Source organism: Rhineura floridana, chromosome 4, assembly GCF_030035675.1.
Source record: "Rhineura floridana isolate rRhiFlo1 chromosome 4, rRhiFlo1.hap2, whole genome shotgun sequence".
NCBI lineage: Eukaryota > Metazoa > Chordata > Lepidosauria > Squamata > Rhineuridae > Rhineura > Rhineura floridana.
The window spans coordinates 204,023,499-204,031,007 of record NC_084483.1 but is presented as its reverse complement, the minus strand read 5'-3'; positions in this window follow the sequence as shown (position 1 = coordinate 204,031,007).

Here is a 7,509-nt window from a genome sequence, read left to right as displayed (position 1 = left end):
AGGATGAATGCTCATTGTCATATGTGACCTCCCTGCAAACAAGTTAGAATGAATGCTCAGTGCAGACTGGATATAATCTCACCTCTGCATGAGCTTTATGCAAGAACATCAGGATGAATGCTCAACAAGTAAATAAATAGGTCATCTGGAGGAACCCTGAATTTTGTTTCTTCATGCTATACCTTCTGGGGATGCTATACAAATCAGGCACCCAAAGTTACCAATGCTGTACTCCTGTTAATTTGGAAATCGTGCTAGTTTCTTGACTATCTCAACCAGACTGATAGCAGTCTATTGTCCAGGTAAAATACAAACAGAGACCACAGAGGGAAGAGTAAACCTTGGTGTGGAGAAGTCCTAAGTCCAGCATCCTGTTTTCACTCTAGTTAACCAGATACCTCTGGGAAGCCCAGAAGGAGGTCACAAGCACATTAGCTCTCCCCCCCACCACTTGTGACCCCCAGTGGCTGGTATTCAGAAGCATAGTGCCTCCGATACTGGGAGTAGTGAGCAACCATCATGGCTAGTAGCCATTGATGGACTTAGCCTCCATGAGTTTATCTAAACTCATTTAAAATGAGTTTAAAATGGCTGCAAAAAAGGCAAATGCTATATTAGGCTGCATTAACAGAAGTATAGTTTCCAAATCGCATGAAGTATTAGTTCCCCTCTATTCAGCACTGGTTAGGCCTCATCTTGAATACTGCATCCAGTTCTGGTCTCTGCACTTCAAAAAGGATGCAGACAAACTGGAACAAGTTCAGAGGAGGGCAACGAGGATGATCAGGGGACTGGAAACAAAGCCTTATGAGGAGAGACTGAAAGAACTGGGCATGTTTAGCCTGGAGAAGACTGAGGGGAGATATGATAGCTCTCTTCAAGTACTTGAAAGATTGTCACATAGAGGAGGGCCGAGATCTCTTCTCGATCGTCCCAGAGTGCAGGACACGGAATAATGGGCTCAAGTTACAGGAAGCCAGATTCCGACTGAACATCAGGAAAAACTTCCTAAGTGTTAGAGCCATACAACAATGGAACCAATGACCTAGAGAGGTAGTGGGCTCTGCAACACTGGAGGCATTCAAGAGGCAGCTGGACAGCCGTCTGTCAGGAATGCTTTGGTTTGAATTCTTGTATTGTGCAGGGGGTTGGACTTGATGGCCTTATAGGCCCCTTCCAACTCTACTATTCTACGATTCTATGATTCTAAAGCCATCCAGATTGGTGGCCTTTTCCGCATCTTGTAGGAGTGAATTCCACTACTGCGTGAAGAAGAAGTACTTCCCTTCATTTGCCCAGAATCTCTCACCCTTCCGATTCAATAGATGACCCTGAGTCATGGCTAGATTGCAGCACAACTAACCAGTACCAGTCATAAGCTTTAAAAAATAAAATCTTGTGATGTGCAATAGATTTTGCCTCCTCAGCTTTCTTTCTCCCTTTCTGCTGTTTTGCTTGTGTGTCCCTTAAAACTGCAAAGTCACTGGCAAAAGCCAGCTGAAAATCCTTCTCCCTGCGCCCTGGATGTGGTTTAAAGCTGCACTTGTGGCTCCTCATCGCAGTCTCAGTGCTGAGATGGCAGTCATGAGATGCAATCAACTTGTACATTTGACAGAACACGCAAGCGAAGCATCAAAAACTGCGCGGTAATCACTGATGGACATCACAATGCATATTAGTAGTAGTATTTATTTTGAAACTGCCTTTCCACCTTAAACGGAAAGGAGGACTTGTCTGGCAGGCAGGGCTTGGATATGATATATTTCTATTGCGCCTTTCCTCCAAGGAAGCTGTGTTTCACCCATTTTGCACTAGCAGCAGCTTCTGAATCAACCTCAAAGGCTGCCCCCCAAGAGCACATTGCAGTAATCCAGCTCTGCTCATTACCTCTCCAGAACGTCCCACCACACATCTTTTCTTAGGGCTCCTTCCAGGTTTTTGCTGAGTCCGCATAACCCTCTTAGTTCTCAGTTGTCAGCATCAGACCAGGGCAGCAGATCTTCAAATCATCGACCCACGGTACATCACCCATGCCTTCTTATGTCATATTAACTTTGAGGTTAATTTGCTACACAGATTCGTAAGAGTTGTTATTTTATTTTATGTATTGCTGTTGTTATTTTAATTGTATTTGAAAATGAGGACATTAAACTTGTCAAGGATTACCAATACCTTGGCACAGTCATTAGCCGACATGGAGAGAATAGTCAAGAAATCAGAAGAAGGCTAGGACAGCTATGAGAGAACTAGAAAAGATCCTCAAATGCAAAGATGTATCACTGAACAATAAAGTCAGGATCATTCAGACCATGGTATTCCCGATCTCTATGTGTGGATGTGAAAGTTGGACAATGGAAAAAGCAAATAAGAGAAAAATCAACGCATTTGAAATGTGGTGTTGGAGAAGAGCTTTGCGGATACCATGGACTGCAAAAAAGACAAGTAATTGGGTATCAGAACAAATTAAACCAGAACTATCACTAGAAGCTAAAGTGATGAAACTGAACTTATCATACTTTGAACACATAATGAGAAGACATGATTCACTAGAAAAGGCAATAATGCTGGAAAAAACAGAAGGGAATAGAAAAAGAGGAAGTCCAAACAAGAGATGGATTGACTCCATAAAGGAGGCAACAGACCTGAACTTACAAGATCTGAACAGGGTGGTTCACGGCAGATGCTGATTCATAGTGTCACCATAAGTTATAGTCGACTTGAAGGCACATAACAACAACAACATTTTAATTGTATATGTTTGGTGTGCCGCGCTTTGGTGGAAGGGGTGATATAAATAAACACTGTTATTGTTATTATAGCAATGGCTTTGTTCTTGCCAGTCCAATGAGGCCTTCTCAATGGTGGCCCCTAAATGCCATAGCTCAGTGGTAGAGCATCATGCTTTGCATGCAGAATGTCCTAGGTTCAATCCCCAGCATCTCCAGGTAGAGCTGGGAATGTCCCCTCCCTGAAACTTGGGAGAGCTGCTGCCGGTCAGTGGAAACCATGGACAGCTGCTGCCAATCAGTGTAGATAGTACTAAGCTAAATGGACACCAATGCTCAATGTAAGGCAGTTTCCTATGTTCCACTGCAAGATGGACAAATTATTTTGTCGAATGGGGGGACGGACCTCAGGCATGAGGTCCTAATGTGGCCCTCTAGCCTGCCTTATCTGGCCCTCAGTACTCTCTCGAAGCCACATCCCTTCTTCTCAGACCTCTCACCAGGCCTGTTCTGCACTCTCCTCAAATGTTTTCCCCCAACTGGATTATTAGTATTAGTATTATTTGTTAAATGCTCTTCTCAGTGGCTCAAAGTGACTCACATTAATAAACCAGATAAGAACACAAACAGTTGATAAAATCTAAAACTCATCAATACTGTAAAAAACCAAACTAAGATATACATGCCAATAAAAGCGTACTGAACTTTCTGAAAGCTTAAAACCCATTGAATACAGAAAGAGTAGCTGGGATGCCACACATAAGCGACAAAGGCCAGGGTTGAAGAGGAAGGTCTTTGGCAGCTAAAGATGGCACCAGGCGTGCTTCCCTGGGGAGAGCATTCCACAGTCAGGGAGCCATCACTGAAAAGGCCCGTTCTCGTGTTGCTGCCTGGACCAAGCCCCCCGTGGAGGGAGCAGACGAAGAAGTGCCTCTGTTGACAACATGTCCTTGACTGTGAAGAGCCTCTTCCTTGCCTTGATGGAGGATGGAGAGAGGTCTGTGTTGCTCTGTGTCTGCAGAAACCTGACTTAATGCGGCTGGAATACAGCTGGCTGTTTTTTTAAACAAATGAAGCACATCTGTTACCCCGCCCACTTTTTGCCTCTGGCTCCGCCCACCTCTGGCATGTTGCCCTTGGAAGGCTCCTTACAAAAGAATGCAGGCCTGAGGCTGAAAAAGTTTCCCCAGCCCTGTGGGAGAATCAATTCACTGGAAGGTGTGTGTGTTCACAAATGGTTGTGATGATTTAAAAAAGCTCACCCCATTTTCTCTTCTAGGAATGGAAAGACCTGTCAGTTTTCTGGTTCTCTCCGTTTCTCATTTTTTCCAATCTTCACTTTAGTATGGTAGCAATTTGTGAATTTCTTTTTTTAAAAAAAATCCTCATGAAAATTCTTCATTATTTTAATGCAAATTTCTCCTACTAAGCGTTTTTGTATGTTTTGACTAATGTACACATTTTTGCAAGCAATTTCTCCTAATATGATGCATTTTCATATCTTACTTTCACTAATACATTCATTTTTATGCACACTTTCCCTTAAAATATGCATTTTTGTTAACATTGGTGCTTGGAGAAGTGCACAGGAAATTTTGGATACGTGCAAATTTAGAAGGATGGCCGTGTTTTGGTTCACAGATTGTTTCGGAAAGTGCCAATTTGATAAATTTGGCATTAAATGCAAACCACACTGAATTTCTCTGCCAGCCCTACTCTCTTCTAACAAAGCCGTTTATAAATTACACTTAGTGCAGCTACTAAGAAGTGTTTTGCACCCTTTACATTATCAAGTCACCTGACTGGCTCCCTCCATTCCTGTGAAGAAGATGACTTTTCCATTCTTTCTGGGGGAAGTACTCTGTGTACTTTGAAAGCTTGCATACGCATGCGGAAGTATGACCTGGCACTGCAAAACATAGCTGGGCACCCATTTTGGATGTTGACAATGTAGTACAATTTTCTCTCAGATTGATTTGCAGTACCATCTAGTGGCCACATTGGGATTGGATACCTGTGATTCAGTCCTCTCCTCAGCTCTACATCCTCAGTTGTCCCAAGCCATCAAAGCAGTAGTGTAGTGGCAAATTCAGAAGTGTAGAGTCCCTTCATGTTAATCACAGCCATGTCTCCCCCCACCTTTTCGCTGATGGGTTAAGAATGAGATCCTTTTAAAACCTTTTCCCACAACAACAGACATCCCTAGGAGCCAATCAGCATAAAAGGGGAGTATGTTAGCTGCTGAGAAGAGTGTTCTCAGTGGCTGACTCACCTCCTTTCACTCTGATTGGCTCCAATCAGGAGGAAAGGACAAGGAAGCATGTTAGAAGACTCTTCTCAGTAGCTAACACACTTCCCTTTCATGCTGATTGTCTCATAGGATGCTGGAGACGCAGGGACCCTGTTGAGACCCTGCTCCGAAAAAAGTACAGGGTCTAAGACCCCCCCCGAGGCCCTGGACGACTACACCCCTGCATCAAAGATATAGTACAGTGTGGTGTTCTGCCGCTCTGCTTGTGGATGAGATCTGTGAGTTGATAGTGTATCTGGATAGAGCTGAAGTGAGGACCCTTTTTTTCCTGTGGTAGTGGCAAACATATTTGAACAGCAAGGGACTTGTGGCCCTCCAGATGTTGTTGGATTACAACTCTCATCAGCCCCAGCCGGTATGGCCAGTGATCAGCGATGAGGGGAGTTAGAGTCTAGCCCTATCTGGACAGTCACAGCTTACCTATGCCTGGTTTAAGTCCACATCTGGTTTTGGCTCACGGCAAGAAACTGTGTCAGCAACGTTTCCAGAATTTGGGACTCATGTCTGCTTTGGGGATGCTGGTCACTGGCAGACAACCTGTTTATTGAGCATTCAAGCTAATTTCTTTGCATGGAGGTTATAGGAGGATGTCAAGCAATTTCCAATGCATTTCCTTGTAACTTACCTTATCACAAAAAGTATGATTTTGTGGGGTAGTGAGTTTGTTGCACAAGAACTCCAAACCAACTTGATTGATTGATTGATTGGATTAGATTAGATTAGATTAGATTAATATCCCGCCCTTCCTCCCAGTAGGAGCCCAGGGCGACTTTACTTGCACAACCAGAATTTGCCGGTATGTGATTGAATCCCGCTCGAAAGTAGTGACAGACTGGGGGATCTGTGGGTTTATTTATTTTTCTGTAATATGCCCTTGATGCAATTGTAGTGCATTAGTGATGGATTTATACATCATTCTGTTTCATTAGTTCTTCTGCAATACTTCTCCAGTGTTATTGCATTATTGCCATCTGGAGGATCACTCTTGCATGACAGCGCAACAAACATGGAACAAAAAATATACTGGAACATTTGAGGTATAAAAAAGTTTTGGCAGGAAGTTACAGGACATGCACTGATTGGAAATGAAGCGGTGTGCCTGCCGTGAAAGGTCTGCAAACTGTATTGAAAGTGGGATCACATCTAACTGCCCTGTTATCATCATGAGCACAAGTCCTCATGAATGCACAATTGAAAGGGCATCTGGAAGGGCCCTGGAAGCTTCCCATAATTCCTGTCCAAAGTCCTCCAGACTCATTCCCTTTTTTCAGGGAATCAGATATTTTCAGACAAAAACAACCAGCTCATCAGCACAACCTTGTCAGAAAAACACCAAGGCTGCTTTCACAGCGCACTTTATTCTGTTATTTCAATGATTTCTTACCTGGTAATTTGTGCATTTTATTTATTTATTTATCTATCAATTAATTGATTGATTGATTGATTTCCCGCCCTTCCTCCCAGCAGGAGCCCAGGGCGGCAAACAAAAGCACTAATAACACATTAAAACATCATAAAAACAGACTTTAAAATACATTAAAACATCTTTAAAAACATTTTTAAAAAACGCTTTCAAGACATCTTTTTTAAAAAAGGTTAAAAACGTATTGTTTTTTTAAAAAAGGTTTAAAAACATATTAAAGTGCAATTCCAAAACAGACGCAGACTTTGACCTTTCACACAATGTAAAAGCTACTTCCAAAAGTGGAATATAGTGAAAGTTTAGTGCTAATTTTCATGCTAAATAATATCAGACACAATCCGTTTGCAAGCCTGGGAACCTGGAAGATCGCAGGAGCTTTGCGTTAACTGCAGCAGCTCATGACAGACATCCTGGCATGCAATGCGTCCCTGCCCTTTGGGTGCACACCAATTCATTTTGCCAGATGAAAATTGTACTGGTATTCTGCCGTAGGTGTGGGTAGGAGAGCTCCCTTCCTCCTTTTCCCACACAGGCCCCTGTGTCCAGACACTAAGTCAAGCAGTGCATTACGGGGGAACTACAGTCTGCATATGTATAACTGTTGAGGGACGGAAACAAGGCGCTGCTTGTTGTAGCTGTGTGAAAGAGAGTTGTGCGAGTTGCACAAGTTACACGAAATGCCAGTATATCAGCCAAAAAAGCCACGGTTCCTTAATGCAACAAGTACTGCAGAGCAAAAGGAATTTTAGAAATTGGGAAAGAGGCGCTACCATTTTAATCCATACGACAATGGAACCAATGACCTAGAGAGGTAGTGGGTCCTCCGACACTGGAGGCATTCAAGAGGCAGCTGGACAGCCATCTGTCGGGAATGCTTTGGTTTGGATTCCTGCATTGAGCAGGGGGTTGGACTAGATGGCCTTATAGGCCCCTTCCAACTCTACTATTCTATGATAATCTGTTAAACAAATGCAAGAAGCCTCATGTCTAAATGCAGGCCAGGGCATGCTGAGAAAGAAAGAGGACACAGTGAAGCCAAGAGATGAACA